General features: G+C 45.5%; 1 protein-coding gene across 3 annotated transcripts in view; it reads right to left on the reverse strand.

Moving 5' to 3' along the window:
- LOC116973009 (CSC1-like protein 2) overlaps positions 1–27,287 on the reverse strand; it is a 135,763-nt gene that overhangs the window by 79,070 nt on the left and 29,406 nt on the right. The gene's annotated exons all lie outside the window — the stretch shown is intronic.

Consider the following 27,287-nt stretch of genomic DNA (forward strand, 5'->3'; position numbering starts at 1 on the left):
TGGGACAAAGACCCATCATTTATATATTTACCTCTGTACTCCACAATTTGTATTAGAAAAAAAAAAATCACCTGTGGTTAAAGTGCACATTGTCAGATTTTAATGAAGGCCATTTTTATACATTTTGGGTTCACCATGTAGAAATTACAGCTGTGTTTATACATAGTCCCCCCCTATTTCAGGGCACCATAATGTTTGGGACACAGCAATGTGATGTATATGAAAGTAGTCATATTTAGTATTTTGTTGCATATCCTTTGCATGCAATCACTGCTTGAAGTCTGCGATTCATGGACATCACCAGTTGCTGGGTGTCTTCTCTGGTGATGCTCTGCCAGGCCTGTATTGCAGCCATCTTTAGTTTATGCTTGTTTTGGGGGCTAGTCCCCTTCAGTTTTCTCTTCAACATATAAAAGGCATGCTCAATTGGGTTCCGATTGGGTGATTGACTTGGCCACTCAAGAATTAACTTTTTTTAGCTTTGAAAAACTCCTTTGTTGCTTTAGCAGTATGTTTGGGATTATTGTCTTGCTGTAGAATGAACTGCCGGCCAATGAATTTTGAGGTATTTGTTTGAACCTGAGCAGATAGGATGTATCTATTCAGACACATATATAGTGGCCATATATAGTGGCACTTCAGAATTCATTATGCCACTACCATCAGCAGTTGTATCATCAATGAAGATAAGTGAGCCAGTACCTTCAGCAGCCATACATGCCCAGGCAATAACACCCCCACCACCGTGTTTCACAGATGAGGTGGTATGCTTTGGATCTTGGGCAGTTCCTTCTCTCCTCCATACTTTGCTCTTACCATCACTCTGAAAGTTAATCTTCGTCTCATCTGTCCACAAGACCTTTTTCCAGAACTGTGGTTGCTCCTTTAAGTACCTCTTGGCAAACTGCAACCTGGCCATCCTATTTTTGCAGCTAACCAGTGGTTTGCATCTTGCAGTGTCGCCTCTGTATTTCTGTTCATGGAGTCTTCTGCGGACAGTGGTCATTGACAAATTCACACCTGATGCCTGAAGAGTGTTTCTGATCTGTCGGACAAGTGTCTGGGGATTTTTCTTTGTTAGAGAGAATTCTTCTGTCATCAGCTGTGGAGGTCTTCCTTGGCCTGCCGGTCCCTTTGCGATTAGTAAGCTCTCTTTCTTCTTGATGATGTTCCAAACAGTTGATTTTGGTAAGCCTAAGGTTTGGCTGATGTCTCCAACAGTTTTATTCTTGCTCTTAATGGCTTCTTTGGCTTTTATTGGCACAACTTTGGTCCTCATGTTAATAAACATCAATAAAAGTTTCCAAAGGTGATGGAAAGACTTAAGGAAAGACTAGGTGCTGAGAGCTCTCTTATACCGGCATTAAGGAGGCATTTAAACACACCTGAGCAATTACAAACGTCTGTGAAGCCATGTGTCCCAAACACTATGGTGCCCTGAAATGGGGGGACTATGTATAAACACAGCTGTAATTTCTACATGGTGAAACTAAAATATATTAATGACCTTTAATAAAATCTGACATTGTCCACTTTAACCACATGTGATTTTTTCCTATTACAAGTCTCCAATTGTGGGGTACACAGGTAAATAAATAAATGATGGGTCTTTGTCCCAAACATTATGGAGGACACCTTATGCATGAGTTAATCAATAATGACAAGCACAAATTGCCAAGCACAAGGGCGGCATCGGTGCGCAGCGGTAGAGTTGCTGCCTTACAGCGCTTGCAGCGCAAGAGACCCGGGTTCAATCCCGACTGTGGGTGCTGTCTGTACGGAGTTTGTACGTTCTCCCTGTGACCGGGTGTGTTGTCTCAGAGATCTTCAGTTTCCCCCCACGTACAGGTATGTTGGTTAATTGGCTTGGTATAAGTGTAAATTATCCCTGTGTGTTGGATAGTGTTAATGTGCAGGGATTGCTGGTCGACTCAGACTCGGTGAGCTGAAGGGCCAGTGTCTGCGCTAGATCTCTAAACTAAACATACAAATTGGACCAGTCTCTTTGGCTAGAAACGCACCTCCGCCGATGGTGGGAAGTCTCCACCTACACTTCACGCTTCCTCAGGAGGGCGGGCAGCCAACATGGTCAAAGACCTTTTTCACTCTGGTCATTCCCTCTTCCACCAGCTCCCATTGGGAAGGCACAGTGGCACAGCGGTATGCCTACTGTCCACAGCACCAGAGACCTGGGTTTGGACGTTCTCTGTCACCCCATGGGTTTTCTCCGGGTGCTCTGGGTTTCCTCCCACACTCCAAAGACGCCCAGGTTTGTCAGTCAATTTGCTTTTGTAAATTGCCCCTCGTGTGTAGGATGCAAAACTGGGATAACATGGAACTACTGCACGGGGGATCAGTGGTTGGTGTGGACTCTGGGCTGAAGGACCCGTTTCCACACTGGCCGCTAAACTAAAGCAAACACAGAAGCTTTAAAGTGTGTATTGCCAAAGTTAGGAACAGTTTCTTCCCCTCTGTTGTCAGGGACTTATGAGCAGTTCCCCAATAAGCTGGGGTGTCATCCAGATCTTCCAACTCGCCTTAATTCGGGCACTGGACCTCTATGCTACAATGCTGAAAACTATATACTGCGCTCTGGCAGTTTTCTCTTTGCCTGTTGTACTTGTGTGTGTGTCTTAATTGTACTCATGTATTGTATAAACTGAAAGGATAGCACTCAAGAGAGATGCTGCCTGTCCCGCTGAGTTACTCCAGCATATTGTGTCCATATTAGAGATTGGATGGGGCAAGGCACAGACTCACTGGAATGTAGGAGGCCGAGTGGGGGAACCTTAGAGTGGTTTATAAAATCACAAAGGCCACAGTTGTGATTGATAGTCTTCTGTAAATGAAGCTATATTGCTTGCATTAAACAAAATACAGGGATTCACATTTAGAGTCAGAGTTATGCAGCATGGAAACAGGCCCTTTGGCACAACTTGCCCACGCCGACCAACATCTACACTAGTCCCATCTGCTCGAGTTTGGCCCATATTATTCTAAACCCATCCTATCCATGTACCTGTCTAAATGTTTTCTTAAACGTTGCAATAGTAACTATGTCAACTATCTCCTCTGGCAGCTCGTTCCACACACCCACCACCCTTTGTATAAAAGGATTTATCCCTCGGGTTCCTATTAAATCTTTCACCCCTCACATTAACCTAGTCCTCTGGTTCTCAATTCCCCTACTCTGGGCAAGAGACTGGGCGTTTCAATCAATTCCTCTCATGATTTTGTACACCTCTAAGATCATAAAGATAGCGGAGTCAGGGGATATGGGGAGAAGGCAGGAACGGGGTACTGATTGGGGATGATCAGCCATGATCACATTGAATGGCGGTGCTGGCTCGAAAGGTCGAATGGCCTCCTCCTGCACCTATTGTCTACTGTCTATCATCCTTCATTCTCCAGCGCTCCAAGGAAACATTTCGTAGCCTGCTCAACCTCTATAGCTCAGGCCCTCGAGTCCTGGCAACATCCCCGTAAATCTTTTCTGCACCCTTTCCAGCTTGAAAACATCTTTCCTAAAACATGGCGCCCAAAACTAAACATAATACTTTAAATTCACAATTGATCCTCGGGATAGATTATTAATTGCAACTCTTTAGAGCGAGGAATAGCAATTTCCCAGGAAATCAACTGAACTTACTTCACCTACTACTAAGCACGGTCTTCTCAAGCAACTTCACAAATGCTCACTGCATAAACCCACCTTCACAACCTCATTCCAATGCTTTTGAGTACAACAGCCTAACAAATATCTTCACCAAACAAGACCCATTTCAAGTAATCCGTTACATTCCAGAGCACGTGCATATCCAGATATTTTAATCTCTCGTTAAGGCTCAATAGTCCTGCGTCTAATTTTGATCATCACACATTAAGAGATTGTGCAGTTCTGGAGACGCTGCAGAAAGATTTACTAGAACGGTGTCAGGGATGAAGGTTATCACACAAGGTTAGTGTAGGGAGGATGGAAATATGTTTGAGAGGATGTAGACACATGGAACTGCAGATGCTGGTTTACCAAAATAGGACCCAGTCATGAAGAAGGGTCCTGATCCAAAACATCGCTTATCCATGTTCAGCATAGTATAATTTAGAGATACAGCGTGGAAACAGGCCCTTCAGCCCACCAAGTCTGCGCCGACCAGCAATTCATTCATCATCGTTGAAGACATTAGCGACGCAGTGGTGCTGGTTTCCGACGGGAACGGTGAGGACGCACCACACATCTGTCCTCCAGTTCCGCTGCTGGAGGTATAGGATTTTGGTGTGTGTGCTTTATCATCATTCCTTACAATGCTACGTACGACAGCGATCGCAACTTCTACTGAAGTGTGGATGGCCGTTGGCTCGCCAGGAGCTCACCCACCCTTTGACAGGTCTTGTTTTTGGTCCTGCTGGGAATCCACAGCCCCCTCCTCACCTGGCAAACCAGGCGAGGGAGACGATTTGGTCGCCGACCATCCGACCATGGAGCGGGTAGCACGGGATTACATTGTGCCCGTGGCGGGGGGGGGGGGGGGGAACTCCCCCCAGACCTGACCAGCAATCCCGCACATTAACACAAACACTTTTACCAAGTATACAAACCCAAGCTAATTAACCTACAAACCTGTATGCCTTTGTGGTGTGGGGGGGAAGCCAATCTCAGACAAAACTCATATGGTCACGGGGAGAACGTACAGATAGCACTTGTAGTTGGGATGGAACCCGCGTCTCTGGCACATGCAAGCGTTGTAAGACAGCAACTCTACCGCTGCGCCTCCATACCACCCCACCATGCCGCCTCAGAGACAGGAGGAAAATGGAGCATCCGGAGAAAACCCACGTGGTCACAGGAAGAACGTACAAACTCGATACAGACAGCACCTGCCGTCAGAACCGAAGCCGGGTCTCTGGCGCTGTGACTCAGTAACACTACGGCTGCACCACTGTGCCGCAGAAAAACTCAGCCCGAGTTACAACAGCACCGTGTGCCAAGTTTGAGAGAATGCTTGATAGAGCTGAACAAATACAAGCTGAAAGCTTAGATCAACATGCAACATGTACACCGGCTACTTCAACACAGACGCTGCCTAAACTAAATGCTTCCAGCACTTCCTGTTAATTCCGTTCTCCATAATCTGCTGATTTTTTCTTCGACACCCATCTACTTCTGTGAGCAAAAGCTAATTTACTACCGATAACTCAGAGGCTGCATTGCGAGCAATCATCCCTTGTTGCATTTCAACTGAGCACACAGGAGATGGCAGCCACAACATATCTTCTCCAATAAGCAGTTTATAAGCTTCAACAGTTACAGCAGATGCCTGCAAAGAATTAATTTCAACATTAAAAGCAAAGCCAAATGCGAAAGAAAGAATCTCTTTTAGTCGCAGATGACACAAAAGTGGCTGGCATCATAGATGGAGAAGGTGGTTATCAAAAATTGCAGTAGGATCTTGATCAGTTGGGCAGGTGGGCTGAGGAATGGGTAATAGAGTTTCATTTTCAATTCATACCTTTCATTTGTTCTTTGTACCTTTTCATACCTCTGGTTTCCCTCTCCCCAGACTCTGTCCGAATGGTCTCAACCAGAATGGTCACCTATTCCTTTTCTCCTGATGCTGCTCGAGTCGCTGAGATACTCCAGCATTTTGTGTGTGTCTTTAATGTAGACGAGGGCGAGGCATTGCTTCTTGGGAAGTCAAACCAAGTCAGGGCCTTCACAGTGAGTGGCAGGGGAGCGTCGTAGAGCAGAGGAATCCAGGGGATAGACATAACAAGCTGGAGTAACTCAGCGGGACAGGCAGCATCTGTGGAGAAAAGGAAAGGGCGACGTCTCAGGTCGAGACCCTTCTCCAGGAGTGCAAGTACATAGTTTTATGAAAATAGTGTCACAGATAGATCGGGCAGTCAAGAATGCTTTCAGCACATTGTTCTTCATCGATTAAAAGTATTGAGTATAGAGTATAGACGTCGGGAGATTATGTTACGGTTGCGCACGAACGGAGAGGCCAAATTTGAAGTATTGTGTTCCGTTTGGTCACCCTTGGTCACTCTCCTACGAGTTGTTAAGCTGGAGAGGGTAGAGAAGCTTTACGAGGATGTTGCTCGGATATGAGGGGTAGGTGGCTGGAGGAAGTGACAAAGGCTTAGAGGTGAAATAGAGAGGTTGTAGATCTTGGATTTAATTTGCAATGTTGAAAGAACTGTAGGTCAAAAATGGGCTGCAGCCTATTTATAATTGGATGGCACAGCAGCGCAGCGGTAGAATTGCTGCCTAACCCTGTCCCACTTAGGAAACCTGAACGGAAACCTCTGGAGACTTTGTGCCCCACCCAAGGTTTCCGTGCGGTTCCCGGAGGTTGCAGGTGGTTGCCTGAGGTTGCAGGTAGTGGAAGCAGGTAGGGAGTCTGACAAAAACCTCCGGGAACCGCACGGAAACCTTGGGTGGGACGCAAAGTCTCCAGAGGTTACCGTTCAGGTTTCCTAAATGGGACAGGGGCATTATACAGCGCCAGAAACCCGGGTTCAATCCTGACTATGGGTGGTGTTGCTATGGTTTGCATGTTCTCCCTGTGAGTTTCCTCCCACATCCCAAAGACGTACATGTTTCTAGGTTAATTGGCCTCTGTAATTTGTCCCAAGTGTGTAGGATAGAATTAGTGTATGGGTGATCAGTGGTCGTCGCGGACTCGGTGGGCCGAAGGGCCAGCTTTCATGCTGTATCTATAAACTAAATTAAAATGTAATCGGGGGCTCAGCAACCAGACTAAAGGCTTTGCTGATGCTTTTATAACTAACTTCTCTCAACTTTATTTGGGTTACACCCAACTGATAACGGACGGATATCTATCTAATCAGGACATGAAAACCTGAATTAATAAAGCAAGTTTTACAATTTCAGGAATGCTTTGAAGTCTTTGTGTCATTTTCAGTACGAGTAATTATTGCTACAGGTGAGTTCTACTTTGAAACTTAAGCATTTTTTTTTTTTTTTAAGTCCAGAAACAAGAAGCACCAGGTGATTAAGGTTTGTTAAGATACGTTACCAAGGGATTAAGGAATATTTTCATTCTAGCCATAAAAATGAATGCCACTTTTCAAAGGCCTTACTGGTTTACAGCATTCCCTCTCTCCATCCAGAGAGCTCAACAAACCATTCTGTTCAATACAATTTGTCAGCTGCCCTGTGGCTAGAGGGCATATCTTTAAAGTGAGAGGAGCAAATGTTAAGGCGATGCAAATACAAAGAACTTCAGATGCTGGTTTACATAAACGATGCAAAGTGCTGACGTAACTCAGGTCGGACAGCATCTCTGGAGATTATGGATAGGCAAAGTATATTGGATGGATGTATATATATATTTTTGTTTATACAGAGGGTAGTGGGTGCCTGGGATGCACTGCCAGGGGTGCTGGTGGAGGCAGATATGATAGTGGCGTTTAAGAGGCTTTTAAACAAGCACATGGATATGCACGGAATGGAGGGATACGGATCATGTGCAGGCAGAGGAGATTGGTTTAGTTTGGCATCATTTTCGGCATGGATAATGTGGGACAAAAGGCTTGTCCCTGTGCTATACTGTCCTGTGCTCCATGTACTTTCAAAATGTTTCATAATTTTATTTCAAAATATGGTCATAAGTGATAGGAGTACAATTGGGTCATTCAGCCCATCAAGTCTACTCCGCCATTCAATCATGGCTGATCTACCTCTCCCTCCGAACCCCATTCTTCTGCCCAGAGCAGACAAATGTTCATCATAGGTTAACCTACTCATTCCTGGGACCATTCTTGTAAACCTCCTCTGGACCCTCTCCAGCACATCCTTCCTCAGATACGGTGCCCAAAATTGCTCACGATACTCCAAACGCGGCCTGACCAGCTCCTTATAGAGCCTCAGCATTACATCCCTGTTTTTGTATACAAGCCCTCTCGAAATAAATGCTAGCATTGCCTATTTCTTTCGCTCCATAGATGCTGCTGCACCCACTGAGTTTCTCCAGCACTTTTGTCTACCTTTGATTTTCCAGCATCTGCAGTTCCTTCTTAAACACTTTGTCTACTCCACTGCTAGAATTGCAGTTGCCTTCTTTAGTACCGATCGACTTGCAGAATAACTTTTTGGGAGTCCCACACCACCACTCCCAAGTCCCCTTGCACCTCTGATTTCTGGATTCTCTCCCATTTAGAAAATAGTCCATGCCGAATAGTCGGTTTTAGAAGATGCCCACAGCTGGTATCAGCAGCCAAATTCCTGGACACGGGTTAAAATCCACAAGATGAAGAGGTGAAACATGTAAAGACTAAGGCAGACACAACATGCTGGAGTAACTCAGCGGGTCAGGCAGCATCTCTGGAGAGAAGGAATGGATGATATTTTGGATTGAGATCCTTCTTCAGATCTGAAGAAGGGTCTCGACCCAAAACGTCACCCATTCCTTCTACCCGGAGATGCAGCCTGTCCCGCTGAGTTACTCCAGCATTTTGTGTCTATCTTCAGTGTAAACCAGCATCTGCAGTTCCTTCCTAAACATAAAGACCAAGGCAGCCTGAACCACATAATACGAGATTATACAAATAAAAGGCAGCAGTATTCTAAATGCACAAAATTAGCAGAGGAGGTGGATAAATAACGAGCCAAGAGAGGAGGGAGTTGAGGAAGTTACTAGAACATTTAAAAGACATTTGGATGGATAGGAAAGGTTTAGAGCAATACGAGTTAAATGCAGGACTAGCGTAGATGAGTCATCTTGGTCGGCAGGAACAAGTTGGGGCGAAGGACCAATTTCTGTGATGTATAACTATGTTTCTATCACAGAGTCAAGTATACAGCACAGAGTCTTACAGGCCATCCACACTAATCTTTAGTTTGGTTTAGAGATACAGCGTGGAAATAGGTCCTTCGGCCCACGCCGACCATCGATCTCGCGTACACTAGATCTATGTCCGACACACCAAGGGCAATTTACAGAAGCCAATTAGCAGACAAACATGCACACCGTTGAAATGTGGGAGAAAGCCCACGCGGTCACAGGGAGAACGTGCAAGCTCCGCACCCGTGGTCAGGATCGAATGTGGGTCTCTGGCACTGTGAGGCTGCAGCTCTACCACTGCATCGCTGTGCCACCATCTTCACAAGGTTTGACAAGCATTTTATAAAGGAAATATGAAAGCATCGAGGGTTCTCTGAGGGATTCGAGTTTAGCGCAGACAGAACGCAAGCACAGCTGCCTCGCGCAACAGTGTACTCTCCCCCGCTGCTTCAAGGAAGCCTCATTCATTGCAGTCCCCAGGTACAGTATTCAGTCTCATGACCACTGCCTAGTAACCCGAATATTGATCATAATCAAATGCTTTAGAAGATTAGTAATGGCCCACAACTGCACCAATGTCCTCGTCAACCTAGATGGTTTGCATTGTGTGTCCAGGAAAAATAAGGAATCTAGAAAAGGATTAAAAAAAAAAAAAAAAAGGAAACTAGAAGTAAGGAATCCCTTATTTCTAAGAAAATAAAAATATCATAGATTCTTTCCAGGGTAATTGAGGTCCCATTTCGTTTCCCCAACCCCACCCCTAGTCTACCTCATTTCTACTACCGACAGGGTGCATTTTATAAAAGGCTAGAAAAGTTAGCATTCAGCTGCCAAGTTATAACTTTAGCTAATGTCCTCGCCTGCAAGTGATGTCCTGCCCTTTCCTCTGGGCTCCGTCAGATTTCTCAAGTGCATGCAATCCTTGGTGTTTGAGCTTACATTATTGTCCTGCTAATGGAACTACTATTGACGTGTTGCTACAGATTCTAATTGCTTCACCAGTTATGAATGCCTATGTGTAATATATAAAGTTGGCAATTCAATACAATGATCTTACTTGTGTTCAATTGCTCTCTAACTTCTGCGAACACTGCCATCCAATATACAGTACAGAAGAATAATCTTACAATGGATTAGAAATACGGCACTATCAGTTTCTGCTTCTACTTTGTCTTAGACCCAGATTAACATTAAGGAGGGTCTCGACCCGAAATGTCACCTTTTCCTTTTCTCCAGAGATGCTGCATGACCCGCTGAGTTACTCCAGCTTTTTTGCGTCTATCTAACATTAAGGAAGCTTTCTTATGATCCCTGCAATTAATTTAAGAATATTCAAACTGAATATAGTGTGATAATAGAACTGGTAGAGCTGCTGCCGCCTCTGTGTGGTGCTATCTGTGTGGAGTTGGCACGTACGCCAATTTCCTCCCACTACCACAAACAGGTTTGTAGGTTATTTGGCCTCTGTAAAGTTGCCCCTAGTGTGCAGGGAGTGGATTTGAAAGTGCAAAAACATGGAATAATATGGAACTGGCGTGAATGGAAGATTGATGGTCGATGTGGACTTAGTGGGCTGATGCACCAGTTGCCATGCTGTATTTTTCAATCAATTCAATTAATATCTCAGCAACTTGTCCTGGACCAGCCATATCGAAGCAAAGGCCAAGAAAACACAGAACGCCTCTACTTCCTTAGAAGGCTTAGGAGGTTTGGCACGGCCCCAACAACTTTCACCAGCCTTTATAGAAAAACTTCACCTTGTACCTTGCACTAAATGTTAATCCCTTTATCCTTAAGATATTTGCTATACACTGCCAACGGCTTGATTCTAATCATGTACAAGTCTCCCCGCTGACTGAATAGCATGTAATAATATACAAAAAACAGCTTTCCCCTGTACTTTGGGATACGCGACAATAAACTAAACCAAAGTAATAATGAACATGCTCGCCTCTGGCTTTTAATGGATGAAAGAAACGGGCCATTATTCTGTATCCTCTTTTTTTTAAATTTCTATATTGCACTACTACGGACTGACGCAAAACTGCATTTCGTTGTACCCATACTCAGTATTTGTGCAATGGAATTAAAGTTGAATTGAATTGAATTGAATTGAATTTCAAAAAGATACAAAAAAACGCAGTCAGTATAGGGTCTATAGGTCCCACTAGGCGATTTTTTAGGTGACTGTCATAGTCTTAGCAGGTCACCGCAAAACCAGCGACTGGACCTGAATTAAACATTGGACAAAAAAGGAATGCAGGAAATGTTTACAATGCTATTGCACAACTTCACACAATTAATCAGATCACTTCAATGCAAACTAAGTGGGCTTGGAAACTGGGGTTTAAGTAGGGCAGAGTAGGGAAAGGTGAACAAACAGTAAAGGCAACGCCATTGACAAACAGTACACAATCTCAGGGGGCATTACACTGGATTAGAAGAGAGGGCAAGGGCTTAAACACAATGGGGAAAGCTGTAAAACGGAATTTTATTTGATTATGGAAACATGCCCGTGAGTCCTTGCCTTCACACTAGTTCCATGTTATCCCACTTTCTCATATATTGCTTACATACGCAGGACAATTGACAGAGGCCACAAATCCGCATGTCTTTGGGATTTAATTTTAATTAAATAGGGGCAGCACAGTGGTAGAGTTGCTGCCTTATAGTACCAGAGCCGGGTTCGATCCAGACTATGAGTGCTGTCTGTATGGAGTTTGTATGTTCTCTCTGTGACATGGGTTTTTTCCGGGAACTCCGGCTTCCTCCCACAATCCAAAGACATTCAGGTTGGTAGGTTAATTGACTTGTAAAAATAATAAATTGTCCCTCGTGTAGGATAGTGCTAGTGCACAGGGATCGCTGGTCAGCACGGACTCCGTGGGCCTGTTTCCGCGCTGCATCTCAAGACTAAACTTCTGTTGAAGGGTCATTGTTCCAAAGTGTTTATTGTTTCTAAGATGCAGGAGTAACTCAGCAGGATAGGCAGCATCTCTGGAGAGAAGGAATGGGTGACGTTTCAGGTCGAGACCCTTCTTCAGATGTTGATAGTTTCTCCCGCTCTCATGAGAGAATTCTGGCTGAGCTGCTGAGTATTTCCTGCATTGTTTTTTGTTCTAGACTGAATTGCTCGAGTGAAAAACTTCAATTCTTGCACGCCTATGTCTAGAGAAGTAGAGTGTGTTTTATTTTGCAGGGCACTGCTGGGCCTACGTCTGAAAAGACGTATCCTTGGAATGCCCCAAAGCTCTTTGCACCCAATCAAATATTATCAAGGTATAGCTACGATGATCCAGGCAGTCCTACAATTTAGTTTTGTTTATTATTGTCACATACAGGTACAGTGAAAAGCTTTGTTACGGGCTATCCAGTCAACGAAAAGACTATACCATTGATTACGATCAAGCCATCCACAGTGTACAGGTACAGAATAAAGGATATAATATTTAATACAAGATAAAGTCCGATGAAGTCCATGTAAGGTAGTTCAATGATCTCCCATGAGGTAGATGGGAGGTCTGGTCTGCTCTCAAGTTGGTGAGAGGACAGTTCAGTTGCTTGATAACAACTGGGAAGAAACTGTCACTGAATCTGAAGGTGTGCTTTTTAAAACTTCTGTACCTCTTGCCAGATGAGAGGGGTGAGAAGAGAGAGTGTCCCAAGTAAGACTGGTCTTTGATTATGCTGGTGGCCTTGCCGAGGCAGCATGAAGTGTCGATGGAGTCCATGGAAGGGAGGCTGGTTTGCGTGATGGTCTGGGCTGCGTCTATAACACTCTGCAATTTCTCGTTGGAGCTGATCCCAAACCATTCTGTGATGCATCCTGATAAGATGCTTTCTGTAGGGCCTCTGTAGGAGTTGGCGAGGGTTCCGTAGGGAGGAACTGCAGATGATGGTTTACACCGAAGATAGTGAAATGCTGGAGTAACTCAGCGGGACAGGCAGCGTTACGGGTCGAGAAGTCTGAAGGGTCTCGACCCGAAACGTCACCCATGCCTTCTATCCAGAGATGCTGCCTGTCCCGCGGAGTTACTCCAGCATTTTGTGTCTATCAGTTGGTGAAGGTTGTTGTGGACATGCCAAACTTAAGCCTTCTTAGGAAGTACCAAGGAATGATGGTAGATACTACTGTTAGAACCAGAAATACAGTAGCTGCACAGATGCACTGCACTGGGTTTGACATTTGACACCACTACTATGCTCTTCAGAATCAGAATGTAAAATAATCTCACATCATGGAAACTACCAATCTACATCCTTCCATCCTTGAAAAATGCCCATTAACCACAACTGGGCTTGCCATCATTTCATCAAACTCAATCTTCAGACCTGCATCGCCTTCCAGCACAGTCTTGATTTTATTTGCCAACGACCCATCATATTTTGCCATTACATTTTATCTACAGCTACTCTCATCACCGGCATCGCTGTCTGGAGAGTCCCGACCCAAAACGTCATCGATCCACTACTTCTACAGATGCTGCCTGACCTGCCGACGTCCTCCAGCACTGTGGTTTTCTCAAGATTCCAGCATCTGCAGTTGCTTGTGACAGCAGCGAGACTTTGTACAGCTGAAGAATGGGGAAATCAACGCTTCTGCGGCTAGTATGTCATTTGGCCCATTAGGCCTATTTAGCTATTAATACAAGATCAGGGCAAGATCTCCTTACTCCTGCCTCCTACGGTAACCTTCCATTTGCTTATGTATCAAAAATATATCTCCCTCCATCTTAAGTATTTAAAGTCTCTTCTTTTGAGGAAGAGTTCTAAAGACTCTCAATCCTCAAATGTTTTCACCCCACCACAAAATGGACAACTAGTGGTCCCTGGTTCTAGATTCTTCCGCAGGAGGAGACGCGCTCTTCACAGATCCTGTGAATTCTCCACATAATCAATCAAGTCCCACTTCACTCTTCGACACTCCAGTTAATTCACACCCAAACCTTTTGTAAGACAAACAGCTCATTCTGGATGTATCCAGGAAACCTTCGCTGAACTACTTCCACAGCAATGTGCTGAAATAAGAGGCCAAACACGATGCACAAAACTCCAGATGTGAACTGACCAGGACAGAGACACACAGACACAGAGGTGGAGGAGACAGATCCAATATTTACGTTTAAGATGTTTTAGCGTAGCTACATGGGAGTGGAGGGATTGTGGATCCCTGTAGGCAGATGAGGTTAGCTTGGCTTGGCATCATGCCCTATACATGGGGCAAAGGGCCCGTTCCGTGCTATACTTCGTGATCTACTGTCTAAGAGATGAAGCACTGTACACAGTAATCCAGCTATGACCTCTCCAGCACCCTTCATAACTGAAGCATGCTGACATTGCATGCAGAAAACTAAAATATTTCAAATACCTTGCACAAAACAAGAAAAGTGGTTTTAAAATAATATTTTACTGATTAGACTTGTTTTTTTGGAGGGTGCTCTTTGTCTGTGATGTACCATTGAGCAGTTGAATTTTTCACATTACAAAATCTAACAGCAGAGGCAAAGGGTAAGTTTTTATTAAACACCAAAATACATTCACTGTCTTATAATCAACTTTTCTTTCAATCTCATTTCAAAGATACTCCAGAGACAATAAGATCCGACTACATAAACCTCATTAATGCAATGACGCATCTCAATGATGTTTTACTGATCAGGCAACAACTTGCCTGTTGAGCCAGTTTATAGCATTGCTTGGCCAAGTTTAGTGTGGACATACAGCGCAGAAACAGGCCCTTCGGCCCACCGAGTCCGCACATTAACACTATCCTACACTAGGGACAATTTTCCATTTATACCAAGCCAGTTAACCAACAAACCGGCACGTCTTTGGAGTGCGGGAGGAAGCCGAAGATCTCGGAGAAAACCCATGAGGTCGCCGGGAGAACATATAAACTCAGTACAGACAGCAGTGGTCGGGATCGAATCCGGGCCTCTGGCGCTGTCACACAGTAACTCTACCGCTGCGCCACCCGAAGTGTTCAAGTATCCAAATGTTTACGATAACTATCCCAAGCTGTGATATACACCAGCAATTGGCACGTAACGGGTTTGCTTGCAAGCATTGCTCCAGATGACAAATGCCAGGCTCCAAGGTGGATATCCAGCCAAAAAATCTTTTTTTATTCTTTCTTGGTCACTGCCAAGAAAGAGAACCCTAGGAGCTCCTGGGCTGCAAAACTGAATGTGTGAGGTTATCATGCAGCTTCTGGAAATAAGGAATAGATTTATCACAGAGACATGATATTGCTGATGCTGGAATCTTAAAAGCAAAACACAATGTGCTGGAGTAACAGTGGGTCAGACAGCATCTGTGATGTTTCTGGTTGGGACCCTTTTTTACTGATTGTAGTAAGGCGGAGAAGTTGAGAAGAGGTGGGAGCGGGGGAAAGGCCTGGCAAAGGTTGGTACAGGTAAGGGAGGGTTCATGGGCAAATGGGCAGAGTAAGTGACAAAGGCTAGAGGTGAAAAGAAGACAATTGGATGCCAGATTAAGAGAGAGGATTGAAATGTAGAGAGGGAGATAAGGGGGAAGTCAAAGTTCTGAAGTAACTCAGTGGGTGCAGTCTGAAGGAGGGTCCAGAACTGAAACAACGTCAGTCCATTCTCTGTACGGATGCTGCTTGACACGCTGTTCCTCCAGCACTTTGCTCAAGATTCCAGCATCTGCAATTCCTTGCGTCTCAGTCTCAAATGAATGAAGCCCCAGGTTTGAGTGAGGTGATGGATCTTGTGCATACTCTTTCCAGTGTTATTGCAGAGTGGAATGGACAAGTCTAAACGTACTAGTTTTTGCTCAATGATTTAGATTCATGATTGGAATTCTGGACGTGAAATAGTCAATACTGTGGCAAAGCAATTTGACCGCACCAGAAGTAAAACAAGGTGCAAAGTAGCAAACCCTGCCAGCAAAAAGATCCAGTCCACTCATAGAATAAAAAAAATAGCACGTGTATAATTGCCTCATTTGTAATGAAAGGAGTTTGAACGGGCTTGTGGCTGAATTACTTAATCATGCCTCCAGAAACAATGCAGTAATAAAACGGGGCTATAAAGCAATCGGGTTATACAGAGAGCAGAATCTGATTGAGTGTAGCATTAAGTTGAAAGATATCTGCTCAGGAAATCTGATCAAAGTAGAGGTGGCTGAGGAACATTTAATAGCACATTTTTCAGAACAAGCAGGAGTTTACACGAGTCGATCTCGTCCTTTCCCTTGATTTGGGTACAGCACTGACATAATAATAATAATGATGGATGGGATTTATATAGCGCCTTTCTAGAAACTCAAGGCGCTTTACATCACATTATTCATTCACTCCTCAGTCACACTCGGTGGTGGTAAGCTACTTCTGTAGCCACAGCTGCCCTGGGGCAGACTGACGGAAGCGTGGCTGCTAATCTGCGCCTACGGCCCCTCCGACCACCACCAATCACTCACGCACATTCACACACAGGCAAAGGTGGGTGAAGTGTCTTGCCCAAGGACACAACGACAGTATGCACTCCAAGCGGGATTCGAACCGGCTACCTTCCGGTCGCCAGCCGAACACTTAGCCCATTGCGCATTCCGATACGTTGTAGAATACTAACCTGCTGGTTCTCAAACCACTGGTACAACAGCGGAAATTGGAGGAACAGCACCTCATATTCCGTCTGGGGTCCTTGCGCCCTTATGGCATCAACATTGAATTCCCCCAATTTGGCTAGCCTGTGCTGTCCCCTCCCCTTCCTTCACCCTCTAGCTGTCTCCTCCCACCCTCCCATCCGCCCGCCCTCGGCCTGCTGGTTCTCAAACACTGACCCAACCCATTAAAGTGTTTAGGAAGGAACGGCAAGTGCTGGTTTACACCAAAGATAGACACAAAACACTGGAATAACTCAGCAAGACAGGCAGCATCTCCGGAGTGGAGCTGCAGGATACTGAGGAGACCCTTGAGGGCCTCATCTATAATAGAAATTGGGAACCCCCCCCCCCCCATTCTCTAAAGAATGAGGACATCTCGGATGTCCTGGTATGGAACACACCTTCTTGGGCGCAGATGTGGGGTAGAGGGAGGAATTGGGAGTTGGACTAGAGACTTTGCAGGAGGCAGGGCTGGAAGAAATGTAGTCTAGATAGCTGTGGGAGTCAGTGGGTTTATAACAGGCATCAATCGAGAGTCTATCTCCTGTGATGGGGACGGTGAGATTAAGAAAGGGAAGGGAGATGTCAGAGATGGTCCAAGTGAATTTGTGCGCAGGATGGAAATTGGTAGTGAAGTTAATGAAGTCCTTGAGTTCTGCATGGGTACAGGAGGTAGCCCCAATACAGTCGTTAATGTAGCGCATATAGAGTTCGAGGATAGGGCCACTGTGTACCTGGAACAAGGATTGTTCGACCTACCTGACAAAAGGCATAGCTGGGGCCCATGGCTACGCCTTGGATTTGGAGGAAGTGTGAGGATTCGAAGGAGAAGTTGTTGCAAGGACCAGTGGAGGAGAGTGCTGGTAGAGGGAAATTGGCTGGTTCGGCGACCAAGGAAGAAATGGAGGGCTTTAAGACCTTCTTGGTGGGGGATGAAGATTTAAAGTGGCTGAACATCTGTAGTAAAGATGAGGGAGTGGGGGCCTGGAAAACAGAAGTCATTGAAGCGGCAAAGAAGGAAGGTATCTTGGACATAGGTCGGGAGGGATTGGACCAGGGAGGGAGGGGGAAATATGAGGTACGTGGAAATGATTTCAGTGGAACAGGAGCAGGCAGGAACAATGGGTCTGCCAGGGCAGTTCTGTTAATAGATTTTATTGTTTATGGAGAAGGTAAAACCAGGCCGTGCGGGGCTGGGGAACAATAAGGTTGGAGGTTGTGGAGGCAGAAGAGATAAAATCAAAAGATGGTGTTTAGCAGGTCTGCCATACAGGAAGAGATTGAGTAGGCTATATATATATAAATAAAATCTAAATAATTGTTAGGGGGATTTTCAGGGTAGAGATAAGAAGGATGTGTTCCCTCCTCTAGGGAGACTAGAACCAGTGATCTCTCAGAATGGATCGCCTCGGAGCTATATAGAAAATTACGACGGCAAGGCAAGAATAATTGATGTCCTAATATCTGCATTTTCTCAGAGGGGGTTACTGAAAAAATGTCTTCACCCCAAGGATGCTGAAACGTCAGAATTCCCTACCACAGTAGAGAATCAATCATCGACTGCATTCAAAATTGGGATTGATAGGAGAAATTACAGGGGATAAGGGTGTTGGGAAAGCAAATGGCTCCAAGGTAGAAGATCAGCTACGACCTTGTAGAATGGCAGAGCAAGCTCCAGGGGCCAAATGGTCCACTCCTGATACAACATCTGTCAATATATTTGTGTTTCAACAGAGTCAGTCATAAAGAAATTATAGCACAAGGAGGCCATTTGGCCCATTTAGTTCTCTGCAGTGCAATTCAGTCATTTTACATTGCCCTACTAACCCAACAATCCTGCAATTACCCCCAAAATGTCCACATATCTTTTTGATATCACCACCTTTAAACGTTAGTACACAAAATTGCTGGAGGAACTCAGCGGGTGCAGCAGCATCTATAGATGCTGCTGCACCCGCTGAGTTCCTCCAGCAATTTTGTGTACCTTCGATATTCCAGCATCTGCAGTTCCCTTTTGAACACCTTTAAACGTTAGCAAGATCCAGGTCTGTTCCACTCTCTGCACCAATGGGTTATCTTCCATCCTTCCTTATTCTCTGGATCAACCACCACATCCTTTAGTTCTTCGAACCCTCTAGTCCCCACATCCTTATACTACTAGATACAGTATGGGAACTGATTTTTCTGGTTTACCTTTAAAAAAAATCTGTAATAATCTTTACTTCTCCACTAAATCTGCCTTCAGTCCAAAGAGACCCACGCTAACTTCTCCAATCTGACCCAACATTTTTCATCCCCAGAACAATTTAATAAATTACCTTTGCACCCACTTAAGGACCTTCACATTGAACCCGAGACATAAGATTGGTTGCAATACTGTGTGTAATGCTCTAGCTCAGGGGTTCCCAACCTTTTTCGTTCCGTTTACTCCTGGCAACTTTAATAGCACATAACAATGTTATTTCACTCGTTTATGAGCAACTAATGATGAACAGATACCAGAACCAGTCAGTCAATGAGGAAAAATATCTGCAAATCCAGAATCAACAAATCTCCCCCCTGGGGGTAAATGTACTCCAGGTTGGGAACACTAGATGTAGAACAACCGTATTAGTTCATTGTTGAGGTAAGTGATGTACAAGGTGGTTCAGAAGCCGGTTGGTTGATGAGGAGAATCTGTCCTTGACCCTGAGGTCATGGTTATCAGAATCCTGTGCTCTCTTCCCAATGGGAGCAGCGAGGAGAGGGTTTCGCCAGGGTGGTGCGGGTCTTTGACAAATTGCTGCACCTCCACTAGATACCTTTGCTGGTGGGGAGATCAGTACCTGTGTCCACCACTTTCTGCAGCCTCCTTCGTTCTTGAGCTTTCAAATTTACAAACCAAGCAGTATGCTCACTGCCGTGCACTTGTTGAAGCCCGGTAGAGTGTTTGGCAACATGCCTAATCGCCTCCAAACTTCTGAGGAAGTAAAGGCATTAATGTGCCTCTATGGATTTGAAGCTGCTGCTTTTTACAGGAGGCTGGCATGGCACAAACTGACCCAAGCCAACACTATTTGCGAGTGGAAAGATGTTGCTAAACTGGAAAGAGAGCAGAGAGGATTTACGAGGCTGCTGCCAAGACTTGAGAGCCCGAGCATTAGGGATGGGTTGAGCTAGGTTGGGAACCTTTATCCCAGGTTGGAAACCTTAGCTCCAGCTGTTTATACCGAGAGTGCCTGGAATGCACTGCGAAGGCTGGTGCTGGAGACAGGTATGATCGTGGCATTTTTGTGGTTTTTGGATGGCCACATGGATATGCCAGGAATGGAGGGATGTGCAGGCAGAAAGGGTTAGGCTATGCAGGCATGTTTGGCATTGTGGGCCAAAGACCTATTCCTGCCCAGTACTGCTCTGTGTCCCATCGTCGTACATCAATAAAAGCAATGGTGCTACTGACCCTTGGTAAACATTATATTTTAAATAAACCTTCAGTCTGGAAGAACAGCTATTGTGTGGGAAAGAACTGCAGATGCTGATTTAAATCGAAGGTAGACAAAAAATGCTGGAGTAACTCAGCGGGACAGGCAGCATCTCTGTAGAGAATGGGTGACATTTCTGGTCGAGACCCTTCTTCAGACCAAGGGTCTCGACCCAAAACGTCACCCATTCCTTCTCTCCAGAGATGCTGCCTGGCCCGCTGAGTTACTCCAGCAGTTTGTCTATCTTCAATTACAAACCATTGTTTTCGCCATTAACCCATGTGTTTTAAAACTGGCACTGACTCTCCATTTCCATAAGACTCCATTTTTCAAAAACAATTTTTACTAATTGTATTATCACAGACTACAAAATTCAACAATATCCACTGCACTCCCTTCCTCAACCTCAGTAATCATGTTAAAAAGGTCGACAAAAAGCTGGATTTACTTCAGCATTTTTGTCTACCTACGATTTTCCAGCATCTGCAGTTACTTCTTGGAGATGGTTTATGCATGCATCTTGGTGCTGAACGTCAACATCGTTCCAACCAGGCAACTTCAGTGCCTGATCGAACACACCGCCGCTGACACTGCGTTGCAGCAGCTCGCAGATGTCATCAAGCGCGGCTGGCCCGACAAACGGACAACTTAGCCATCGGGTGCCCAACCGTTCTTTCTGGTCCGCGATGAGCTGGTGCTCCAAGATGGTGTTATCGTCAAGGGCCACAAGGTCGTGGTTCCAGCCTCTCTGTATGATCTATACTACAACGCAGCCCATAGCGGTCATCCTGGGGTCGATGCCACTATTTCTCAAGCTCAGGGACAATTCTACTGGCCTGGTATGGCCAAATATATCAGGGACCGAGTTTCCTCCTGCTCCACCTGCAACAACCTCGCCCCGCACCAGCAGCGACAGCCCCTTTTGCAGCAGCCGGCGCCTGCCATGCCCTGGACATCGCTGGCTGCCGACATATTCGAATGGCGGGGCAAGCAGTTTCTTGTCCCAGTTGACTCGTACTCCAACTGGTTCGAGGTGGACCTACTTCCTTCAATCACCTCCAAGATGGTCATCAGCAGACTGCGCAGGCACTTCGCCACCTTCGGTGCCCCTGTCCGCTTACAAACTGACAATGGCCGACAATTTACCAGCACCGAATTCAAATCTTTCGCTGCCAAGTGGAACTTTCACCACTACACTAGCAGCCCGGAGTATCCACAAAGCAACGGCCTTGCCGAGCGAGCTGTGCGGAGTGCTAAGGGTCTGCTTGAGCAGTCCCGCCTGTCTAACTCCGACTTCTACCTGGGCTTACTTAACCTCCGTAATATCTCCCGTGACCCGAACATGGGCTCCCCTGCCCAGCCTCTGATGTCGAGGACAACCAGGCCACCTATGCCGATCGCTCAACAGACCCTGCTACCCAAGGTATTCGAGCCTGCCGTTGTCCAGCAGCGGACTGAACAGAAGCATGAGGTTCAACGGCGTTCCCACGACAGGTCCTGCCGACCGCTGACGTCCCTACTGCCCGGACAAGTCGTTCGGATGCAAACTAGCACCGGCTATTCCAGTCTCGCGACCGTGGTTGGTGTGGCTGATTCACCTCGTTCTTACCTGGTGGACTATGAAGGAACTGTCTATCGTCGAAGCCGTCAACACCTGTTGGCTGTGAACGAGCCGAAGCCTCCACCTGCGGGTCCTTATGCTCCACCTCTGCGGTCCCAGCCTGCCCCTGCCGGCTTTCCTGCTGCTCCCTGCATGCCCCAGACCCCTCACTTGTTGCGTTCTCCTCCACCGCTGCCGCCAGGTTTTGGCCGGTTTCCCTCACCTCCTGCACGTTCGCCATCCCCTCCTGTGTCTCCGGCTCCGGCTGAGTCTCCTCCTGCTTTAACTCCTGCTCCGGATGCGTCTCCTCCTGGTTTAACCTTCTCGCCTACTTCTGCTGCGCCTTCTCTTCTTTCCGATGGGGGGGAGGGGGGGGGGGGGGGGGGGGGGGGGGGGGGGGGGGAGGTGTTGTATGCACGCGTTCGGGTCGCATTGTTAAGCCGCCTGTCCGCTATGGCAACTTTGTTTAGATTCGCATATTTTATGTAATCACGCTGCCATGGCTCTATTTCAATTCTGATTTCTAAGGGGAAGGATGTAGATGGTTTATGCATGCAACCAATAATGTAGCTACCTCAGTACCACTAACCACGCCTTAGTTATCAAGTATAATAACACTCTCTCTCCCCATCTCTCGCTCTCTCTCCAGCACGGTGACAGACTGCGTGCAGTTAGTGCTGGATCATGTTTAATCTGTGTGTTTATTAAAGAGTTAAGTAAAGTTACAAGTGTGTCAGATTCACTTCTTTACACTTCTTAAACAATGTTAAAAAGGTCAATTAATTTAACCAAACCCAATCTACCTTGTACTAATCCATAACCAAACCGTACCAAGCACATGTACATTTTTTCCCCCCTTAATGATCATTTGTAAAACCTTCCTTACCACCAATGTTGAACTGACCAGCTTATTACTGCTGGAATGTCCTTGCATCTTTGAACAGCTGTGCTATATTGCCACTTCACAAATCTCTGTCACATTCAGCATACCAAGGAAATATTGGAAAATTATGGCAACCTTCCATTCCAAGCATTGACAATACTAAAGGATTGCAAATGCTATGATTACACGAAAGGACATAAAGTGCTGGAGTAACTCAGTGGGTCAGGCAGCATCTCTGGAGCACATGGATAGGCGACGTCAGGACCCTTCTTCAGGCTGATTCAGTGGGCCGAGTCATTTCACCTTATAACAAGGCAGCTGGTCTGCATCAGTGAGCATCCCCCTTCACCGGTTCACGTGGCTGTTGTTGCAGTTCATTACGGTAGCCTCTGGCAACAATGCTTTCTTCAGGCTGCTGCCAACGACAGGACGCACTCGCTCACCATGAGGCTCCCTCCCCTCTCACCAGCTGCTACTTCCAAGGTGGAGTATGTCGGTGACTCCGGGGGTGAGGAGGGGGGTGGGGAGGCAAGTGGACAGAGCAACAGGGGGAGGAGGCAGTAGCAGCTGAGCGGACAAAGCGATGAAAGAAGCGGCAGCTGATGAGAGGGGAGGGAGCCCCACGGTGACCAAGCGCATCCTGTTGGTGACCTGAAGTGAGCGCTGTCGGCCAGGGTCCACAACGCGAGCCACAAGAACAGCCACTTCAACAGGAACGTACAGTGAGCGAAAGGCTCGCTGGTGCACCTTGCGAGTTGGGCGGGGGATCTTGGAAGCTTGCGCTCTAAGTGGCCAGGGAGGTGGTGCGGGCCAGGGTTCATCCGCTACAACCAAAATCCACAGAAACATAGAAAATAGTTGCAGGTGTAGGCCATTCGACCCAGCACCGCCATTCAATATTATCATGGCTGATCATCCAGAATCAGTACTCCGTTCCTGCTCCCCCCCCCCCCCATCCCTTGATTCCGTTAGCTATGAGCTACATTTAAATCTCTCTTGAATATATCAGGCCTCCACTGCCTTCTGTGGCAGAGATATCCGTTATATAGAGGTCTGTAAAAACAAGGGTTTACTGTACTCTGTCAAGACCATAATAAACAACAAAATAGTTCAGTGCATGAAAAAGTGCAAAGACAAAATCAATTCCCCCCTCACCCCCAAGTCTACGTTGTTCAGAGCCTAGTCAGAGGTTGTAGCATTTAATAGCCTGATGGTTGTTGGGAAGAAGCTGCTCCTAAACTTGGATGTTACCGTTTTCAGACTCCTATACCTTATTCCCCGATGGCAGGTGTGAAATGAAGCTTGGCCAGTGTGGTGTGGCCTCCTCTTTGAGGCAGCGACTGCTGTAGGTAGGTCCTTATAGATGGTGGGATCCTATACACCACAATACAACTATCAATCTAGTATAGTAAACACACTTATTAAATGAGTATGTGATCTGCTTTCTTCTAAAATTAGTACATACGGCTAAAGCAGTGAACTGTAGCTACAGCGATTGAGTTGGCCAGCAATTTCTAATGGTCAACACAGGCCCACTAGCTCACCACCTACAGAATGTTATTTATAACAGCTTTAATGAACAGCTTCCTCTTTCACATTAGAGGTAATGAAAGACGGGCTTCTTGTCTCATGAGTTTAAATATAATTATCATTCAAAGAGCCAGAGTTAAATCCCAGCGAGTGCAATCATCAAACTTTACCCTTTGTGATTACTAGCTCGTGGAAATCAATGCCCTTTACTACTTACAAGTGATCATTCAAAAAAAATCTCAACACATTAAAATGCTAGACTGTAATAAAATGTTAAAAAAAAATCAGAATATTTTGCAATCAAAGCAAAAATTCCCTGTAATAAACTTGTCTGAGGGGAAAATGAATGGGAACTCAGAAATATTACATTTTTAAATCATGCAACTGTGGCCACAATCAATTTTCTTGGTGTTGGCTTTTGTCCTCTCAATTTGGTTTCCCAGATATGGGACTAATTTTGCAATTGTGAACAGATTTACCATTTCAGTGTGATCAAAGACATGAACCGTAACTTGCATTAAAAAGTAACGTAGTTGATACGGAAGTCCGGAGTTTAAGAAGAATGAGGGTTGATCTTATTGCAGATCAATATTCGGGCAAGGCTTGACAAGTTCAATCCAGAGAGAATGCTTTGCCTCACGGGAGAGGTTGGAACTGAAGGGCTTGACCAATATAAAACCGAGCTGAGATAACGAAAATATCGAAGATGGACAGAAAAAGCTGGAGTAACTTGGCAGGACAGGCAGAATCTCTGGAGAGAAGGCATGGGTGATGTTTCGGGTCAAGGCCCTAACTTCAGTTGAAACCAGCATCTAAAGTTCAATAGACAATAGGTGCAGGAGTAGGCCATTCGGCCCTTCAAGCCAGCACTGCCATTCAATGCGATCATGGCTGATCATCCCCAATCCGTACCCCTTTCCTGCCTTCTCCCCATATCCCCCGACTCCACTATTTTTAAGAGCCCTAACTAGCTCTCTTGAAAGCATCCAGAGAACCTGCCTCCACCGCCCTCTGAGGCGGAGAATTCCAGACAAAGTTCCACATAAAGAAAATGTAATACTTCTAAGCTCATGCACACAATGCAAGGTCTAGAATGTCTTCGCTTACAGGATATGGGTAGCATTTACTGCACATTTTAAATTGCATTGAGGTGGATTTAGTTTAGAGATAGTGCGGAAACAAGCCCTTCGGTCCTCCGGTCCGGAGAAAACCCACGGAGTCACAGGGAGAACATACAAACTCCGTACAGGCAGGACCTGTGGTAAGGATCGAACCCGGGTGTCTGGCGCTGTAAGGCAGCACCTTTATTGCTGCACCAACATGCCACTTTGAAAAAGAACACACACAAGGACACCAGCAAACGAGTTGCTCCAAGACCTTTTAGGATTACCAAAGCCCTTTGGTAAAACACAGTCAGGAACAGAGTCCGAGACCCAACAGTTTAGATTTCAGAGATACAGGGTGATTTGGCCTGTCTGCAAAGATCAACAATCATCTGTACACTAGTTCTAGCTTACACACCAAGGACAATTTACAAAAGCCAATTAACCTACAAACTAGCACACCTTTGGAATGTGAGAGGAAACCGGAGAACCTGGAGAAAACCCAACTGGTCATAGGTGTTGACATTTTCATGACAGAACGTGGAGAAACTTGTTTGACAGTTTCCTTGTGTGCCTATGTTCTACTAATTCACTCGCTACTTCTGGCTAAGTTGCAACTATCTTACTGCCAATTATGACTAGACCTGCAGAAGGCTGTACCCATTCACATTCATTACAATTTTGCTGGGAATCTCCAAAGCTGCATTTGATCAAACACTGTTCTGACGGCAAAGGGAGACATGTTCAACTTGCTTTGGCATTCAGGTATTTTTGTTTTGTTTCTGATTGATCCAAAAGTGCTGGAGTTAAGCAGACTTGGCTAAATCCAAACTGAGTAACAGTGATAGCTACAAAATGCTGGAGTAACTCATCGGGACAGGCAGCATCTCTGGAGAGAAGGAATGGATGACATCTCTGGAGTAGGATATTGCTAAGTTTTGCTTTGATAGGGGTATTGACAGGGCAGATGCCGAGCTGTTTCCTGCATTGAGGACTCTCGAACAACGGGGCTGATTTTCATAATGCTGGAGTAACTCAGCGGGACAGGCAACATCGCTGGAAAGAGTCTGAAGAATGGTCTCGCCTCGAAACGAAGTCTGAAGAAGGGTCTTGACCCGAAACGGAATCTGAAGAAGGGTCTCGACCTGAAATGTCACCCATTCCTTCTCTCCAGAGATGCTGCCTGTCCCGCTGAGTTACTCCAGGTTTTTGTGTCTATACATGGATAGGAACATAGATTCATGGACAGGTACATGGATAGGAACAAAGGATTAGAGTGATAATAGCCAAACATGCGCAGGTGGGACTAGCTTAAATGGACCAGCACTGCATCCTTTTGTCCACATCTTAGATGGAGCACTTTGGTCAGCATTGCCGAGTTGGGCAAAGGGCCGGTATCTAACCTGTACGACTCTCTATGTTCTTGTATATTACATAATTGTTCCTCTCCACAGCACATATTACCCCAGGCCAAGCTAGTCTTTGCAATTGCAACATATTAAAAAAAATGATTTCAGCATCTTTGATCTGATTACTGCTGTTCTTCATCTTTCCAGTTTGCATTTTGATTTAATTCTCTATAGAATTAAAATAAGACAATATGACATAGTTACCAATTGATGTTTAACCCACTGAATAAATTATTCCTTTTGGCATTTTTTTCCCTTTGTAGAAGATTTAAAAAGATGACAGGCTGCAGCAGAATGATTCATTCATAGCCAGAGACTCTCTTTGAACCAGTATCCATCGCAGCATCGTCACGCAATTAAAAGAAAATTTGATTCATCAGGTTTAAACTGTGTCAGACACACAGGAAAAAAACTTTTTTTTTTTTAATTCAAAGGAAAAGACAAACTGCCCATATGCAGCTCTTTCTAAATAATTCTACGTGATCCCAATTTTCCGCTGTTACCCGTAAAAATATTAATGTTTGACCATTTATCCATTTAAAACAAATAATATGCAGGCTAAGTATTAGGAACCCAAGCCCTCTAGCCTTTGACATTTCCACCCTGGGAGAAAGGTCCTGACTGTAGGAAATAACTGCAGATGCTGGTTTAAACCGAAGATAGACACAAAAAGCTGGAGTAACTCAGCGGGTCAGTCAGCATCTCTGGAGAAAAGGAATAGGTGACGTTTTGGGTCGAGACCCTTCTTTTAGTGTCTCTCTTCAGCCCCGACTGTGTATCCTGTCTATGCCTTTCATAGTTTTATATACTCAATTAGCTTTCCCCTCAGACTCTGGTGCTCCAGATAAAACAATCCTTTGTGGGA

This window comes from Amblyraja radiata, chromosome 5 (genome assembly GCF_010909765.2).
Source record: "Amblyraja radiata isolate CabotCenter1 chromosome 5, sAmbRad1.1.pri, whole genome shotgun sequence".
NCBI lineage: Eukaryota > Metazoa > Chordata > Chondrichthyes > Rajiformes > Rajidae > Amblyraja > Amblyraja radiata.